At 33.8% G+C, this 19568-nt stretch overlaps 1 long non-coding RNA gene across 1 annotated transcript; it reads left to right on the top strand.

Moving 5' to 3' along the window:
- Window positions 1–10223: 10223 nt before the first annotated feature.
- LOC138325543 (uncharacterized) lies at window positions 10224–17184 on the top strand. Its single transcript, XR_011208796.1, has 3 exons — window positions 10224–10530; window positions 16355–16564; window positions 17038–17184. It is a non-coding gene; the product is annotated as an uncharacterized lncRNA (long non-coding RNA).
- The last annotated feature ends 2384 nt before the right edge of the window (window positions 17185–19568 follow it).

The following is a 19568-nucleotide window of genomic DNA, read 5'->3' as shown; positions in this document are numbered from 1 at the left end:
GTAGCTATGGACAACAACTATTGATTTGTGAATGATCTACCAAAACCACATAAACTGACTTCTCTTCGTCTCTATAAGGTGAGTGGGGCCCCGAAGGGGTAACAGTTATATTCTATCAGTGTTTGGTCGCTTTTTGGAATTGGTACCATAGTAAAATAGAGATTAGAAATCAGGAAAAGTGTTGATAAATTGGGGAACATATATCAGATTTAATCTTGGATTACAACAGAAGCATTAATAGAGTCGTATTATACGCGTTTACTTAATTAAAAAGATGATCGCATTCTTCAGTGTTATACATGTACGATGTGTTACATGTAGCTATGTTACAGGCTTACAGCGTCAGGAGTGTGATATCTTTTCCGATATCTATTTGTGTATTTATGTATATCAGTGATATATTATACAAATATTTCATGGGTCCTGTGCTCTAGGTGATGGTAATCAACAAATGTTATATTGCACGAGGCCAAAGGCCGAGTGCAATATAACATTTGTTGATTACCATCACCGAGGGGTAAATTATTATGAACTAGAGCACAGTAACCATGGAATATTTGTTTTATTACATAATCACCAGTTTTTCAGTTGAATATTTTTTTTTTATAAAAACGAATACGACAATCACTTAACAAAATCCACCAACACCGTACCGTACGGGAAAAAAAACTTAATATCCTATTGAAGATTGACGTATATAGCCCACGTACGTCACGTAGTAACTCCGATTTGGATGTCTTATTGTCTGTTTTCACATTATTAGACCTGCTTGCAGCCTTTTGATCTAATACATTCATCGTGTCCATCCTTTACTCGGTACAGTAAACGTCTACATGACGTGCTTGATTCGAGATCTATAAATCCAGCGCGAAATTGAGCGTGAACCTTTGTGACATCATAATAACGTAACTCACTGTTACTCGCAATTCCTCGCAGTTTTCTACAAAACTAGACAACAACAGCGAGGTGTTCCTAAAGCCGTGCAATATAACATCTCGAACCGTGCAATATAACGTTTCCATGGAAGCGTGCAATATAACTTCGAACCGTGCAATATAACAAGGTTTTATTGAACGGTCGGTGTAATAGTTGAAAATATAATATTTCTTCATATATAGATTGGTGTAAACAAATTATGTAATAAATCCTTTTACTGTATGCTATGGATATTACTGTATTAAAGAAGCCACTTTCAAACTTACTTCATTAGTGCTCGTAATATGTAAGATTGTATTTTTTTTAGACTTACAGTCACTTAGTCACGTACTCGTTATCCTATCTGCTGGTCTTAATGATATAAAATTCACACCAATACATCATAAGTGGTGTAAGTAAAGAATAGTAATTGACTTTTTAAAATATATATTATATATTATGTCCAATACATTTAGGCTACATAAATTCTGGCACTAATTAGTAAACCATTATTCTTCACATGAAAATGCCTAGAACCCCTGTAATTCAAGAAATGACTAACTTAGTATCTAGTGAGGTTTGATTTTGATAAACGTGTTTCAAAAAAATGTGTAATTGTTATAAATTTGTGTTTGACAAGAAAACAATTGGAACTAGTTTGTTTTTACATGTAGGCTTACACAAGAAAGATTATGTACATGCATACATGTATACAGTATTTATCTATGTACAATAACTGACATTTACTCCATATTTTCTTTTATAGAATGTATGGGACCCCTACAACCAGATGACAGAAGTGCAAGATGTGATTGGCAGCTCGCCCAAAAATAAAAGGGAAAAAACAAACTACATGTATCTCTGAGATCAAAACTGACAGTAAAAGTCTGTTTTGTAATGTTACCCATTAGGAAACCAGAAAGAAATTATTTTCAAGAAGGAAGGACAGAATCAAACCTAGCATAATTCTTTACTATTATCACCAGGATATTTTCAAATTATTTATTTCTTCTTTCACACAAAAGAATAAAGGAATAATAATCTGATTATTGCATGTTTAACATACCTAGTATTGTATAACTTTTTGAAAAATTTATATGGAACAAGGATGTAATTCTAATTTATGAACAATAAACCAATTAAAATAATATGTCATTTGTCCGAGTTGTTTAATTATGTAGTGTTCATTTTAGAAATGTTCAAATACAGAAAAAATAGCAAACAAGACTGGAGCTAGATCAATATTTGGGTCAAAAGTCAGTGTCAAATCTCAGGATTTTGGCTCTCTTTAGATATACATAAATCCACAGGGACTTGTAACGTAGGTTGTGAGAAAGTCCTGCTGTGTATACATGTGTACTATATACTATATAAAAGGACAAGGGAACCAACGGCTCGCTTGGAAGAGGTACACCTGCCTCTACAAAAGTCGCCCGTATTCCGTCAAACATTGATAAATATGTACATATTTAATACCAATATATTCTTAAATAAATTTCGACAGGTGTACCTCTTCCAAGCGAGCCGTTGGTTCCCTTGTCCTTTTATATAGCATATAGTTACACATGTATACACAGCAGACTTTCTCACAACCTACGTTACAAGTCCCTGTGCATATATCCCTATTTGTAATAAAAAAAATCTTGTTGTTGTGTAATACACAGATTGTACATATATATAAGAATATCCATATATCTGTAGAGACAATAGCCTGTGATGCATGTTGTTAAATTGCATTATTCATTATTGACTTTTTTAAGTTGCAAAGTTTTGATTGAATTAGAAAGGAATAGACTGACAATAACTTCTAATTAGTCCAGGTCAATCAAGGTCCTACATGTACAAGCTCTTAGCAACTTCACTTAGTGTTTGGAGCAAGATCACACTAAAGGAATTAGGATTGCTTGAATATATAAAAATAAACTAACAAAATACAACTAAAAAAGTTAGATTTTTCCACCAGGTTAGGACTATATACATACTAAAAAAAATGAATTTTACTGCAATTACTCTGATGACATGAGAATCACATGCTATGGTCAGTTTATTTACTACTGGATGCTAATTTGAACTCCAGTCATTTTTTTATTGTAAACACTCAAAATGACCGAATGGAAGTATTGTTTACTCGATGATAATGTATATATATTGATCTGGGGGACTCTTTAACTTCATCGCATAACAAAACATTTACTTGTTCATGATAAGTAACAAGTTCTTCCGTAGAAGTTCCTGCTAATATGAACGACACACTTTTGCCTGGGGCACGCCATTTCGTTTGGTCTGAAGAGTCACGTGATCGTCTTCGATTGAAAATGCATATTCAAACACTCTGGATATCGAACTTTTAATCATTATTAATTTCTTTTTGAACTCGGGACTTTTTGGGTGTGTAATTAGGGGAAAATTGATAACTTTTTTTATAATATATGTACCCTAATTTTCTTTTGTTGATTTACGGACCCTGAAAGATACGGATATGCGGCTTTATGTTAACAGTACTTTCTTACGTAATAGTTGTAAGCCACATTGGTTAGTTGTTATTACGGCATAAAGACTTCTCGTGGCACTTAACCGCTTTCCGTACAATAGATAAATGAATATCTACTTTATTTATCAACTTTCAATCTAATTTTACAAAACAACGTAGTTGCGCAGGCAGATCAAAGTTACACTGTGACTTTGCATTGCAGTTTATTTAGAATTGGCCAGTATGTTAATGGTACATATAACGTAGATTCAGGTAATTAGCACGGCTGTAAACGTGTGACATGTGCGTTTAACATTCAGGGGTAAGCTCACATGGTGTGCGCGGTGCATGGTCTCCTGGATGTCGGAATTTAGTTCACATAATTGTATTGGGGGCTAATGGCGGGGTGTGTGGGGAGAGAGTGCGGGGGGAGTCATCTCAAGGTAAGCTAATTTAAAACCTAATTGTAATGATTAATTGTAATATTAGGCTTTTTGCTACATAATAGTTTATTTTCCCTTAAAAGTATTGAAAGTGCATTTTATGTTATAATGATGTCTGTAAAATACCCACATTTTGTGAATATTTTTTTCCTTTAATGAAACATATTAATGGTGTTTCAGGGTCATTCATGATTTTCCGGAAATATGTGTTGGTTGCACAGATTTACTAGTCATGGGACAAAGACATGCATCTTTTGTGCTCATTACAGGTTTGATCTTTGTTTTAATTTGTGTTATTTTTAAACAGAATAGGCTCTGGAACCATGTTCATGGTAAAATTTGAATATGTAAAAGGTTTTTGGTTGGTATATCTGGTTTTCTTCCAAAATCTTGACATTTTCTATATTCATAGGGGGTACCTGATTATGTTAATGGCTGATTATCTCCCCTTGGCTGGGGACTTTTCCTATTTTTTTCATTATATTCAGAAAGTTTTTAATGATGTAACTTAATAATTAACTTAAACAACATTTAATACTATTTCAATATTTAATACAACTAATTTGCAATTAATCAACACAGTGTGTAAGTTCAACATTTCATGTTTTCAGAATTACTCCGCGGGTGACTGGTCCACAAGGTGAAGCCCTCGCTCTGTCCTGGGAAAACCACTTGACCGATTAAATTTCATATATTACAGATTTGACACACAGCCGAAATACACTTTACATCATAGGTGCCAGTATTAGGAATTTTAATTTCTGCTATAGGGCATCAACCAACTAATAAAAAAAAAGACCTTCGAAATGGGCCCCTGTGTATACAAGATTGAGCCACAGGATAGAATTTTAACCCGGCCGCTGATTGGCTGGCTAATTATGAATTTCAAAAGTAAAAATGTTTTCTGACAGGTAATTATTCCTAGATAACCATAATACCCAATTTTGGAAATTCATATTGAGATTTAGGTTCAAAATATCAATTTTGATAATGAATAGGTAAAAAACATTAGAATTTCCGGATATTTTAGTGCAAAATGCGCCTGATTTCAATAAAGCTACCCTGGTTGGAGTTTGGTTGAGCAGAAGGACCCAAACTTTTTTTTCTATCTAGTGTTATATGAGAACCTAGACTTTAATTATAGATACACAATACACTAACTAATATTTCTTTGTTTTAATAATACAGTACAAAACTTTAACAAAGTTTAACACTGTGGTCTATGTAAAATCATTTAGTTGGTTGCTCTCTATAGCGAACGCAACCGGAAGTATAAGAGTCAGTCACTGGAGCCGAGTGAGTCCATGGATACAAAGGTAAGTCGCCAAGTTTTAGAATAATATGTGTCACTGTGACTATGCATGCAGTTTATTTAGAATTGGCCAGTATGTTAATGGTACATATAACGTAGATTCAGGTAATTAGCACGGCTGTAAACGTGTGACATGTGCGTTTAACATCAGATGGGTACGATGACATGGGGTGCGCGGTGCATGGTCTCCTCAGTTGTCAGAATTTAGTTCACAGAACTGTATGCATGTTCCAGTTTAGGTGAACCAGGAATTAGCGGTCAAATTCAAGAAATTGGGGGGTCAGTCATCTCTGCCATATTGGAGTGCCGAGAGCCATAAAGGTATAAAAACATAACTTACAGCTTATACATTTGAAATTGGTAACATTAAGGGGAGACAATTACATTGTATTACATAATGTCTAGTTTGGGGTGTGGTATTTAGACCTGCCAGGTATCATTGGTGGGAGGGGGGGGGGGGGGTGTGTGGTGGGGTGGTGGGGGGGGGGGGAGTCATCTCAGGTAGAGCTAATTTAACTAATTGTACTGATTAATTGTAATATTAGGGCTAATTTAGTTTATTAAAAAAGTATGCATTTTATGTTTATTTGAAAATACCTCATTTTTGTGAATATTTTTTTCTTTAATGAAACATATTCAATGGAGTTACATCTGGGAACTCATAGACTACAAAGAACTTTTCACTAAACTATAAGTCGCATTGTGGCGTGATGCACACAGATAATTCCACTAAACATCGTCACTAATCCATGCGACCAGAAGGCACTGACATCTTTCTTGTCGTTGGCTCAAGTTTACAGGTTTGCGATCTTTGCTTAAAATACGTTTGTTTATTTTACTAACTACAGTGAAAAGGACAACTACTGGTAAACAATGGGTTTCTAGGAGTATAATTAGGAAATTAATGTATAAAGCTGCTAATTGGTAATCACCTCATGGTTATTCTTCTCTTCCAAAAATACTTGACAAAGTTCATTACTATCGTAATATGGGTACACCTGAATTTATATAAACTCGGATTAACTCGCCACGGGCCCCTTTGGGACTGAGGCGACACTTCATCACCTCCTCATTTATATCCATCTTTCATTACTACCCTATCTACAGAAAATGTTAAATTGATGATTACGACAAATAATTATCTTAAACAAAATATCCAACAATACTATATTATTCTCGAAATATTTAGACTACATAATTTGCAATTAATCAACAACAGTTCTATGCTGTGGAAGCTTCCAACATTTCAGGTTTTTGGCAGAACTTTACTTCTGCCTGAGCGGGAGTTCTAGACTGGTCTCGAAAGGCGTAAGCCCTGACGCCTGTGACAAACCAACTTGACCGTAGCATTAAGTTCATATACAATTCTGACACACGACCCGGATCTGGCATACAAGGCCGAAATACACTTTAACATCATAGGTAGGGAGTGATTAGAATTTTTAATTTTCTGCTATAGGGAATCAACCAACGTCTAAAATAAAAAAAGGACCTTCGAAATGGCCCCCTGTGTATAGCAAGAGATTGACCCAAGGTGTTTGACCTTCTCACTTTTGGTCTGTCACTCACACTTGTGGTCAGAGTAAAAGGTTAATAAACCCACACAAATCAAACCTCATACATAACAAATCAAAACACCGACTCGCCGGTTTGCCGACCGCGAGGATATGGCTGGCAAAATTATGATATTTGCAAAAAGTAAAATCTAGTACTTATTCTGACAAGGAAAATAATCCTAGATACAACCCATAATATCATCATTTGGAAATTCATATTTGAGATTTAGTGCGTTGCAAATATATACAATTTTGATAATTGAAATAGGTATACAACTACTTCGAATTCTCTCTGGAATAACATCTTTTAGATGCCACATCTAATGCCCGTCCCCTTGATTTCTTTCAAAGCTAAACGTGGTATTGGTGTGGGTTGAGCAGACGAGTCGAGCCAAACTTTTGTTTTGCTTATATTCGCCGTTTAATATGAGAACCTAGACTTTCTAATGTTTAAGAACCACTAATATACCTAACTAATTTATTCTTTTGTTGTCTAAATAATACAGTATACAAAACTTTAACAAAGTTTAACACTGTGGTCTATGTAAAATCATTTTAGTTGGTTGCTCTCTATAACACTTTTATTAAATTTGGCTGAAAATAAAACAAAATTCTGTTTCTTTTTTATTTTCATTGGCAAATTTCTTTAAGCGTTCTTGCTGGTTCTGCACTGTGTGGATTTATAAGCCCTTAACAATTAAGTCACAAGGTTGTTTGAATATCAAAAAATTTATTTCTCGAATACAGACTTTCAATAATATATGCACCGCGATAGGTAATTTTTATGTCAAACATAGTATAAATGTCTACTTTAAAGTTTCAAACACTTTTGTCAATTATAAAAAGGAAGTATTTTACCTGATTCATTCATTTGAGCGGTAACACGTGACATGATTTTGTAAATTAACATCGGAAAAGTAATAGTCTCAAAGTGGCACGGAAGTGTATGCCTTAATTCATAACATAGCTAGGCATTCATGGTATATACAGATGATTAGAAACATTTTTAATAGATATATTCAATAAACAACTACAATTTACGAGTTATGTGAAGACTTGTGAAGTCATGAAAGTGTTATCCCAGAATATTTTTTCAGTCTTGTCTATGAACCGTGGCGATATTAAGTTCATAATATTTTCCGGTGTGTTTGTATTGAGACTTTGTCATTGATAATTTGCAACAAAGCCGCTTATTTTAATTACCTAAGTCAATTTTTTGTTACCTTTATGACTCTTAGCAAAAATCAATGTATATAAGAAAAAATTAGTCATCAGACGACTTAAACCAAAACATATCCTTATAGAATTTTCATAATGCTACACAACAAAAATATTTCGTATTGAAAATATGCTGTCCTTTTCACTTTTGAATTAAATATAACCGAGTTCTCGTTATTTGTTCCTTTTGTTTTAATCTGGTTTTATTTTGTATTCCTTGACGTTGTTTTTGAAGCTGTAAAATACAGATTAGAGTTTTAGTAAGTTTGCTCTTTTTTTCCAATTACAGATGAAGCCTTTTCATTATTACCTCCGATTTTTCTTAAGTGACCTTCATGTCTGACATATAAAAATACAGTTACATCTGTGTATCATGGTCAAGATGCCCACAGATAAAGGGGTTAAAAGTTCACCATCCGACAATCAGTTACACAGTATATCGAGTATCATAAACATCAGTGACACACGGAGGAAAATTACAAGCGGAGGATTTCTACTGTTCTACTACCGGAGTGAATTATGAGTGTGTAGGGATCACGATTTAACCGATTTTACATAGTCACATTTCTTTATTTGACTTTGTTAACTTCCCTCTGTGACCATGGTAATATTATATTTGTGTATCCACCAACTATAGGGTACTATAACTATACCCGGATCTGTGTCTATGTTTTAATGGATTATAAGCTTAAAGACAAACTCAACTAATACAGAATAAACAGATGAAAACAAAAGGATGAAATTACAAACAAATTGGTTATAATATTTATTTCATATATGAGTGAAAAGAATAGCATATATTCAATATGCAACATTTTTTGTGTTGCAGTATTATCAAAAGTCCTTTAGGATCTGTTTTGGTTTAAAGACAAATTATCCTGATGCCTAACTTTTTTAAATATCGGTTTTTGGTAAGAGTCATACAGGTGACAATATGATGACTTAGGTCAATAAAAATAAGCAACTTTGTTGTAAATTATCAATGACAATGTCTTAACAAAAACACACGGTTCATATACAAGGCCAAATAAATTCACTTTCACTTCAGAAATATCGAGAATTGTGCTGGGATAACACTTTCATGTTTTCGCATGGCTTGTTCTGATAGCTCGTTGTATATTGTAGTTGTTAATTGAATCAGATATTGAGTATTAAGAATTTTTGAGAGAAATGCATCTGTGTACTAGGTTATTAATCATTAGCATAATTATCATATACCATGTAATTCATTTAAATCATCATAAGTCTCGATTAATGACCTCTCAAAATATTATAGTTTTTATGTTTTACTCGAGTACTTAAATATCCATAATTAGCTTTTTATCTTGCAAATAGGGCGAATAGATATATCTTTATAAATCAGCTGTTGTTCTTCCATTCTCAATGTACGATCACTTTAACAACCTTAAACCGTAGTTATCTTTTGTTTCAAAATTCAAAGGCAAAAATAAATGCACAGACCACACCTAGGATTGGGGGTGCTGAGGGAGGGGTCTGTAGAGGTGCGGCAGGGATAAGTTGTCTTTATACAAAGGTCATGATTGTGTAATAAAGGATCATTTGAGACCTTCACAAAGTGGTCTTGAAAATATGTACGTTTATTAGAGCGGATTTCACTGTATACTTCATTACTTCACTCACCGGACGGAAATTTACTCGTCATATCTGAATGTGTATCAATAAACAATATGTATTATGTGAGCGTTTATCGTTTTTCCGGGAAAACCATGATAATGATGAATTATCATTATCCTCCATTGCATAAATGTGCATAAAATACGATCAGTTCAAGAAGGAAGACATTTTCTTGTACATAGTCAGGATTTAAATGGAACACTGGTTTCGTTATATTCAGTACAGCTCGGGTATAACAAGGGTTATTGAAAGAGTAGTGTCACATGATATCTCAATAATCAAACATCAACAGAGAATGTATGGTAGCTTGAATGCATGAACACGTATACTTCAAATATAAAACCCAGGCTATAAAATGTTGTATCGACATATCTATTATGGTCTTTTGAATACCTACTGCTCGTTATTTATGTCCTCAAATGCATGGGCTATTTGATAGACAAATCTCAAAATAGTGTTTGCATATTTAATGTGTAATATATATTTCTAAAAACATTCGACGATCTATATATTTGTGTAATTAGAACAGTTTTACTGTTTCGACTTTAGGTATATATTACCATACCTAGCCTGTATAAAATGTTGTGTTTTTCCCAAACCATTACTTTTGCATTGTTCCTTATTCTGAAGAGTGCCTTCTTTCTATGTATAGTCTATTTCAGAGTCGTCCAAGTTCTAAAGCCATTTTAAAGGTTCACTACTTTCTTTTCGAACTTAAGCTAACAGTACAGTAGTCTATACTATTATAAACTCGTATATAGATGAAGGCCGGTGAAGCGTAAACCGGTTAAAACCTTCTACGTATGTGTGTTCACACTGACCGCTATAGCCTACGTATTTACCTTCCGATGTACTTCCTGGTCGTCAGTACAATAATAACACAGAGGAAGATTAAGACCGAGATGTCGTCCAGAAACGGTTTACGGTACTGGGAGATATTCCTAGTCCTGTTGTTCTTCGTACCAACAACAAGAGCTGCATGTAAGTGGATTCCACCATTATGTATTCAATATTCAATCAAACATCAAACTTTTTGACGTCGTCATTAAATGACATAGTCGAATCTATCAATATATATATATATATATTTCAGAGTATTATACCATTACCACTTATCCTTAACAGTATCACTATAATGAGTTAAGCTACGTTTATATGGCTGTATTGTTTGTGTGTATATAGCAAGCTGTCTCCGCCAATCTTGAAATTAGTAAAACTTAATAAAGATACACATGATAGTAAATCTACCAACAATCTCTGTCCATATATTTGTATTTATCATATTATATTTCTAAATTAGAAGACTTAATAATTAAAAGTTACGGGATTCAAATGTTACCAAACGACGAAATGCAAAGGTATAAATTTATACCTAGGTATTTAAATGGAAAATAAATTGAACACATGTGTAGGATTCCCGTGTGCTAGTATTGTATGTGTATAGGGTTTCTTTTGTCGCTGAATGACTCAATGTGATTTCACCGACGTTTAAGCATTTTCGCTGCTAATGTAAACATCTTACATATCTATAACTTAAAATCGTCAGCGTTAATACCTTCATTTTAAGGCCAAATGGTACTTATTTGTGGTTGGAAATCGGTTTCAACTACATTTATATTACAAACTTATATAAGGCGACATTTATAAATTGTTCTTCTGTCGCTGTACTATCGCCTGTTGGCCCTGCAGATAGGGCGTTAGAATTGTACCTGCTGCCCCCTATTGCATGATCGTAAAAGGCGACTAAATTTAGGATCTTATCTTTTCTCTTCTTCCTAAATGACTTTATCTTTCCTAATGCCTCCCTTGGCACCGCCTCACTTTTGGCCTTGAGTTGAGCGTTCGCCCCTGTGAGGAAGGCTCTGGGTTCTGTCCCCTGGCCGAGACACACCAAAGTATGTAAATGTGGTAGTTTCTGCTCCTGCTTAGCGCTTAGCATACAGGGAGTGGGACGACTGGTTCGCCCGTTGTCAGTATAATGTGACCGGGTGTGGTGTGGGGCTTTGTGTCTTCGGCCGCATGCATGCTTCAGTGATATAGCACTATAAAAAGGGCAACAGTTCCACTATACAAGAAGACACAACATGAATATACCGCAGTCTCCCAAAACACGCACCTCGCACAACATGCACGCAACACACCGCATACATGGGAGGCCGTCCTTACATGACCATAGCTGTTAATAGGACGTTAATTAATCAATCAAACAAACAAAACTATCGCCTGTTCTACGCTATTTTTCATCATAACAATACGAACGACATGTGAAAAGGAAATGCTAGATCTCGTAGCGAGTGTGTCATAAAGATTTCGAAGAAAGAGAAGCATGAATTACCTGATGTTTGTTGGTTGCTCTATTTACGTCTTATTGAAGATGACACAATGCCAAAAATTGGTAATTATCATCTATTGAAAACAGAAGCAGATGAATTAATATTTTTTTTTTCTGTAAAAAAGTTACTTAGTTTACAATATGTACCATCATTGAAAAGTTTTAGCTTATCTTGTTTTACTTCAATTTACAAGTTTTTGAATGGGTAATTGGATCCCGAAAACCATCCATAGCATTATATCCGTTGATCTACTGATTGCGTAGACACCAAAAGCAAAACAAATGCGTTTATATGTTTTTTGGTGATTTATATGTATTTTGGTGATAGCAAGACATATCTCAACACAATTTAACTTCAATTAATGTTCAAATAATCAATATACTTTATGCTCTGTTGGCGGTGGAGCATCTTTAACATCCCGGCCCGTTTAAGGACGGACAACCATGCATGCGATGTGTTTGTGTGGATGTTTTGTGAGGTAGTGGCATGTTCGTGTTGTTGTAACCAGTGGAAATGTTTGCCCATTTTATATGCTATATCACTGAAGCATACCGCCAAAACATCAAAGAGCACCCCTACCTGGTCACATTATTCTGGGAACGAACGAGCGAACTAGTCTTCCCACTCGCTTTATTCTGAACGCCAAGATTAAGAGAGAACGGCCACATTTGTATAGACGAAGATGTGTCTTGTCAGGGGACAGAATCCAGTACCTTCCTCTAAAAGACGAGTCCTCAACTGAAGGTGAAAAGTGAGTTGATGTCAAGGCCTTAGGGAGAAACAAAAAGTGCATGCCCTAAATATAGTCGCTTTTTGCTATTGCAATATGGGAAGCCAGCAGATACTAACGCTCTACATTCAAGACAGGTTCGAATAACAAATTATGTTTCGTTTAGAATGGCGATTGAATGTCACATATATAGTAAATCAAAACCCATTCCGAAACGCTATTCCTGACAATCTGATGGTCAAGTTTGGTTTAGTCACCACACTGTTAAATATGCTCCACCGCCAATAGAGCATAAATAATATTTATCATTTGGACAAAATTGATTATTTAATCGTGTATATTTATTCTATTGACACAGATATATCATATAAAATAATTTATTTTGCTTTTGTTGTCTGTGCATTTAGTACCCAATTCCATATAAGGTTTGCCCTGCAGGTAGGGCGTTAGAATTGTACCTGCTGCCCCTATTGCATGATCGTAAAAGGCGACTAAATTTAGGATCTTATCTTTTCTCTTCTTCCTAACTGACTTTATCTTTCCTAATGCCTCCCTTGGCACCGCCTCACTTTTGGCCTTGAGTTGAGCGTTCGCCCCTGTGAGGAAGGCTCTGGGTTCTGTCCCCTGGCCGAGACACACCAAAGTCTATAAAAGTGGTAGTTTCTGCTCCTGCTTAGCGTTCAGCATACAGGGAGTGGGACGACTGGTTCGCCCGTTGTCAGTATAATGTGACCGGGTGGGGTGTGTTGCTTGGTGTCTTCGGCGGCATGCTTCAGTGATATAGCACTATAAAAAGGGCAACAGTTCCACTATACAAGAAGACACAACACGAACATACCGCAGTCTCCCAGTACACTCACCTCGCACAACATACACGCAACACACCGCATCCATGGGAGGCCGTCCTTACATGACCATAGCTGTTAATAGGACGTTAATAAATCAAACAAACAAACAAACAAACCATTATAAGGTAGAGTGTCATGATTTTGTTTCGGGATGCAATTAACTATTTAAAAATACTTTTATATTGAAATAAAATAAAAAGGTCATTTTTTCAATAATTGTAACAGTGTAAAGTAATTAACTTTTTTATTGAAAAAATCATTAACGCTGGACGTAACCATTTCATTTTTCAAACACTACATAGTTTCTTTTCTTTCTGAGTAAACTATGAAATAATAATTGCATTGTATTTTTACAATTAGGCTTTTATGTTCTCTGAAGAACTGTAAACTAAGCATAACTAGTACTGGAACCATCAATAATTAAGTTTATTTACTCTTTTAATAAAACTCTTTTAGTTATAAAAAAAAAAAAAAAAACTTTTGTTATTGAAGAAAAATAATTAGTCATCAGCTACTGTTTTTAATAGATAAAAATACAGTTTGTCGGCGGTGTTGTATCTTTAAACGTGAAAGGACCAATACAGTGTGATGTTAACGAGTACAGATGCCTGAATTATGAATAGATGCATCGAGTTTGTCAATTATTTAACCGTAACGACTAAAATAATAACAATTCGCTGAATAGCTTTCTATTTTGAAGTTGAAATACATGACTTTGTTTGCTTTGAAAGTAATGACCTTAACAACCACATCAACCTTATAGCTTTATTTCACGCTAAATTTGAAAAGTGAAAAGACACTGATATGTATATATATTTGTAATCAAAGCTTCCTAATACCGAAACGTCTCAATTCCGAATACCGGACCGATTTTTTTTAGATTGGAATAGTCAAATAAAACTAATAATCACATATGGAAACCGGCCTTACCTGAGCGACGTTCGATCAACCGACCATGAACTACACACCCGTGTCCACGGGGTATGTACATGTATACAGGTGTGGAGACTATGTGTACACTAAAGTTAATCGTGTCTATTGTCTACATAACAAATTGAAGCTAATCAAAAGCAAATCACCACGTTTCAACAGAGCGTAACACGAGGTAGCACCGTATTAAAAAGTAGAGCTAGAAAAGAGAAAGTTTCGTATTCAATTTAAAGGCCTCACATATATATATTTTTTTTTTTCAGTTGCCGGATATCGTATATCTCTATATTTTTTCTGCGAGGAAGCCGAGCCATTGATTTTGTTATTAATAACCATGCTTATAAAGTATTTAATAACCAGCATTCAGTATGGGGGTATATCTTAACACCAGAAATAACCGCATTATTAAGAGAATAAAGTGTTGTCATATACGATATTGATTATTTGTAGAAATTGACCAAATACGCAAGATATTACCTTGATTGGTAAACCTGTTTCTGTGATATTTTCCGAAATTTTCACTATGGTCAGTTATTATTGTGCAATTTGCAAATACAATAATGTGTAGGTGTACAATAACCGAAAGAGGGAGAGCCATTGGAATAAAAATTCGAAGAAGTAAAACAAAAACCCCAATAGAATGTCCTTATGATTTGTGATTAAGGCATCCAAAAGCTGCTATTTTTCGCTGTATCTATCAATAGACATTGTTTTGAACATTCGATGAAATTTTACTGGTGAATTCATGAACATGTTTGAAAATAAATAATACTGTTATCCTAATCAATTATAAATTGCAAGTTTCTAAAAATAGACCTTCCAACAGTTTAACTTTACCTTAAATTTTACCATCTTTTCTTGACATTATAGTCCAAATAATTACAAAGTATTTTTGTTGTACAATAACCGAAAGTGGGTGAACAACTCTGGTGAAAATTTTTATTGCATGAAAGAGGTCTTCAAATTTGGCATTTTTTGTGTCAAGACTTTGTAAAACATGTATTTTACAAATTTTAAGCACACATATTTAGTAGAAAGCAGAAATATAAACTTTTGCAAATATGAAATCGTTTTACGAAATTGATAATTAATTTGATATCGTTTTGGACCAAATAGAACCGTGTTGTACGCCTTGGGTGGGCATCATTAAATCATCCCTAGGCCTCAGGGGCCTTTTTAGGTTTTTAAAGTTATCCTACAGGATCTAAGGCCATAGTACTACAAAATGCACCTAACGTTTGTTAAATTAGTTCCAGGGCAAAATTCAATGGTAGTCGTAACAAATTGTTTTAATTGGAATCTATTAAAACGAATAAAAGGTCTATTGTCGTCGACACTTTGATAAAACATGCATAGAAACTATGCTACTTGATTCAAGATTCAAAATATATTTAAACACAAGATATCAAATAATTATAACACATACACGATGCACGTTTAATAAAACAGCATAAAGAAAAATATGAGATTTTAACCACATACAATGTTTATGAAAGATGTGTTCTTCTTCCCTTAAGGTCTTATACAATAATACGTTTTTACATATGTCATGTATTTTTTTTACCGTTTAATACGTCTATGAATAGTTGATCCTTATTTACTCATTTTATAAATTAATATTTTCGACATTGTAATTCAATATACTAGACACATTTTACTTTTAAATATTTCTTCATATCTCTCTTGACAATATTCTGATTTATTGGAGCAATTGTATACTATTGTTATGTGTACAGAAACTTATTTATTGCATAAATGTTTACACCAATTTTTGCTGAAATCAGGTGATATTACTGAACAGATCTAAATGCGACTATGATATATTTTATCATCTATATAAGTATTTGTACAACATTTGGTTTGTTTTGTTTTGTTTTTATTCTAAATAAATGTCATCTTTGTTTTCAAAGTAGTAAAACATTATTTAACTCAAGGAATATATTTTCCTCCCTAAACATCTGAAGTTAATATCGCTTTGAGGAGAATTGCTTCCCAATCATCAGAGCAAGACGTCAACAAATGGGCAGCAAATAAGGCAATTGACAATTGTATCAACCAAGATATAAATTCTGGCTGCTGTAGTCACACTGAGGCTATGAGATATAAACAAGCCTGGTGGAGAGTGGATTTAGGACATTTGTGGACGATAGATTACATCACCATCTACTACAGAAGTGAGTAGAAATCCTTCTAATAAAATACTTTTATTCTAATCAATTGAGCATTTTGCGAAATCGTCCCTATTATTGCATTCGGCAAAACATTCTACTGACATTAGGAAAAGTACGTAACTCAATAATTTTGTTTTCTTGTAGCAACAATATTTCTACTTCACAAGAGCATGATAATTTAGCGTTGTAGTATCAACCAATATATCTTAAAAGAAACCACTGTTTTAAAAGCTACTCACTTTACGCATCGAAAATACTCAGAAATGTGATACGAATTCTGAATATGATTCGGTAAATCTATATATTTTACATTATCCAAATCTTTAGAATGCAATCTTCCGGTTAACACATCCCAATTATTGGGCCCGCAATGCTTACATGTACAAATAACAATGATAATATCAAGCAACACAAACTATAACAATTACATCTGATGCAACTGTACAACTAATGTAACTGTTTCTTTGTTTTAATAGGTGGTTCTGGACATCGTTTTGGCGGTTTACTCTCTGTATACATCAGACTCTACCTCTATTCCACCACAAGGAACTCTCTGTTATAAGGAAAACAGCCTTTTAGGGACTGACATCAACTTAAACCCGACACATGCATGTCCGAGTGTAGCTCGGGTACGTCACTGTCTACAACAGGAGTAAAACACCTCCAACACGTGACTGGTACAGTGGTTACGCTGTCCTGGAGCTGTGTGAGGTCCAGGTTTTCGGTACGTCCCATTGATTCTCTTTCATGTAATTACCAGATCATCGCGCCTCATCGTATATTACAATTTTCCTTAAATCTCAATCCTAAGTATGTTCATATTAATGAATTATAATCAATAAATTAGGCCAGTGTTCTCTTGGTACCATTAAATTGATGTGATAAATCTGATTCGGAGATCTATTTGATAAATTCCACCAAACTAAACCTTTATACTGCGGAGTTTACTGAATACAAAAATACTAACCGAGCATTAGCACGACCAGAGCTTCTCACAGTTTATTATTATTGCATTTAAATTTTTGCGTAGGATGCCCAACAGGAAACATATGGTTCCGGCAATTTGTAACAATAACTGCTCTGCGAGCTGCTTTGGAGGAAATTGTTATACGCGATGTCAGGGACACTGCTTTCTGTAAGTTTGTATAAGAAGACACGAATTAAATGATTATGAAAACATATGTGATTTGTATTACAAACTGATAATGTTGAATGATTGCTTATAACATAATAGGTAAACGCCACTGTCTTTATACCTCATCTCGCAAGTGTTTCTTTGATTGAAATACTTCACATTTAGCTGACAACTGATTTGTTATTCAATATATCTACTTTTTTTACTACATTGTATATAGGAAATTTGACACATTGAAAAATAATTTCATTGTTGTCACAATTTATTTAAGCAAAAATACAACCTTATTCACATTGCTACACAATGGCCGACAGCGGCCGGCAAAAAACAAACAAAAAAAAAAAAAAAAATAAAAAAATAAACAAAAAAAAAAAAAAAAAAAAAAAAAAAATAAAAAAAAAAAAAAAAAAAAAAAAAAAAAAAAAACAAAAAAAATAATAAAAAAATTAAAAAAAAAAGTATATAATATTAAAAACAAAAAGTAAAATAAATAAATGTAAGAAAATAATTCTCCTACAAAACGTTTTTCGTACTTAAATAGTCATTGATATTTAAGTACAACTTTCATTTTTCTAAAATATTTTTGTCATGAAAAATAATTATGTACAAAATAAATTATGTACAGAAAATATTTTCTAAAATGTTTTTTTGTCATGACAAATTTTTATCAAATATTTATGTACAAAAAAACAACAGTCTGACGCTAAACCCTGTATTTAAATGGAATCTTCCCATTCTCAGATATTCAATTAATCTTTCAGATAAGGAATGCAAACGCGCACTAAGGATTGGAACTTTTTTTTTACATGACCTTCTTTCATTGGCCGAATTCCCTTATTGTCTTATGGTTTAGTCATGAAAAACGGGTATTTAAAGGTTTACTGATTTGTGTGTATATGACTTAACATTTTTTGAACTAGAGAACTATTCATGTTAACGGTCTATACATCATCCGTAGTTTTCAGTACTATCCTTACAGTTGAAAGTAAAACCAAAGGCGACGTGGTAATGTTTGATGATAACCTCACCCGCTCTCACAATTTGGATCTTTGCCGAACAGCTTTTCTATATGAATCGTTTTTATTTGCTATATATAACGATACGTTGTGGGGTCGTCCTAGTTATACTAGTGAGGACTCTTTGAGTGTTAAATTCTAGAAGAGTGTTTTTGCAACATTATAGTTTATCATGTGATCCATTGGTATGCTTAGAGAGATTAACTGTTTGTGTATAGAAAAGATTTCCTATCAAATTCGAGCGTTTGATATCAGTAGGCATAAAATAGTGACTTTCTTATCCCTGTTGTATTTCCAAAAGATATGTTTGCCGACTAGATTATGCACTATTCTCGATGATAAGTTATATTTTAGACTCCACTAAGTAAACCCCCGTATTCTAATTGTCTTGTGATACTGGCCCAAATGCATGACCAAAAGGTAACATTGTCAATTGTGTGTATTCCTGTATTTCTGAGTGTTGGATTAATTCGTTTCAACCTTGAGAAAATAGGTATGCGTTCCATTTAAATTCTAGTGTTATAGGCGCATCCAGTACTACTTTTGTTTTTTTTGTACATAAAAAGTTGCGTGATAAAAAATTTGTACACGACATAATAATAATATTTTTAGAGAAAAGATGTGTTTTCATGTACATAAATATTTTGTACATAATTATTTTTCGATGTAAGACAAAAAAAACTATTTTTAGAAAATAAAAGTTGTACTTAATAATAACAGTGACTATTTGGGGACACGTTCGAAAAACGTTTTGATAGGATGTAGTTTTTTTTCCGCGAACCGATTCTGATCGGCCAATCGTACAGTTGTGCTTAGTTACGAAAAAAACTAATGAGGTTTGCTTTTTTAGATTGCT

The sequence above is a fragment of the Argopecten irradians genome, chromosome 6 (assembly GCF_041381155.1).
Source record: "Argopecten irradians isolate NY chromosome 6, Ai_NY, whole genome shotgun sequence".
Classification (NCBI taxonomy): domain Eukaryota; kingdom Metazoa; phylum Mollusca; class Bivalvia; order Pectinida; family Pectinidae; genus Argopecten; species Argopecten irradians.
The sequence above is the reverse complement of the archived record's forward strand: the minus strand, read 5'-3'. Positions and strand labels throughout refer to the sequence as shown.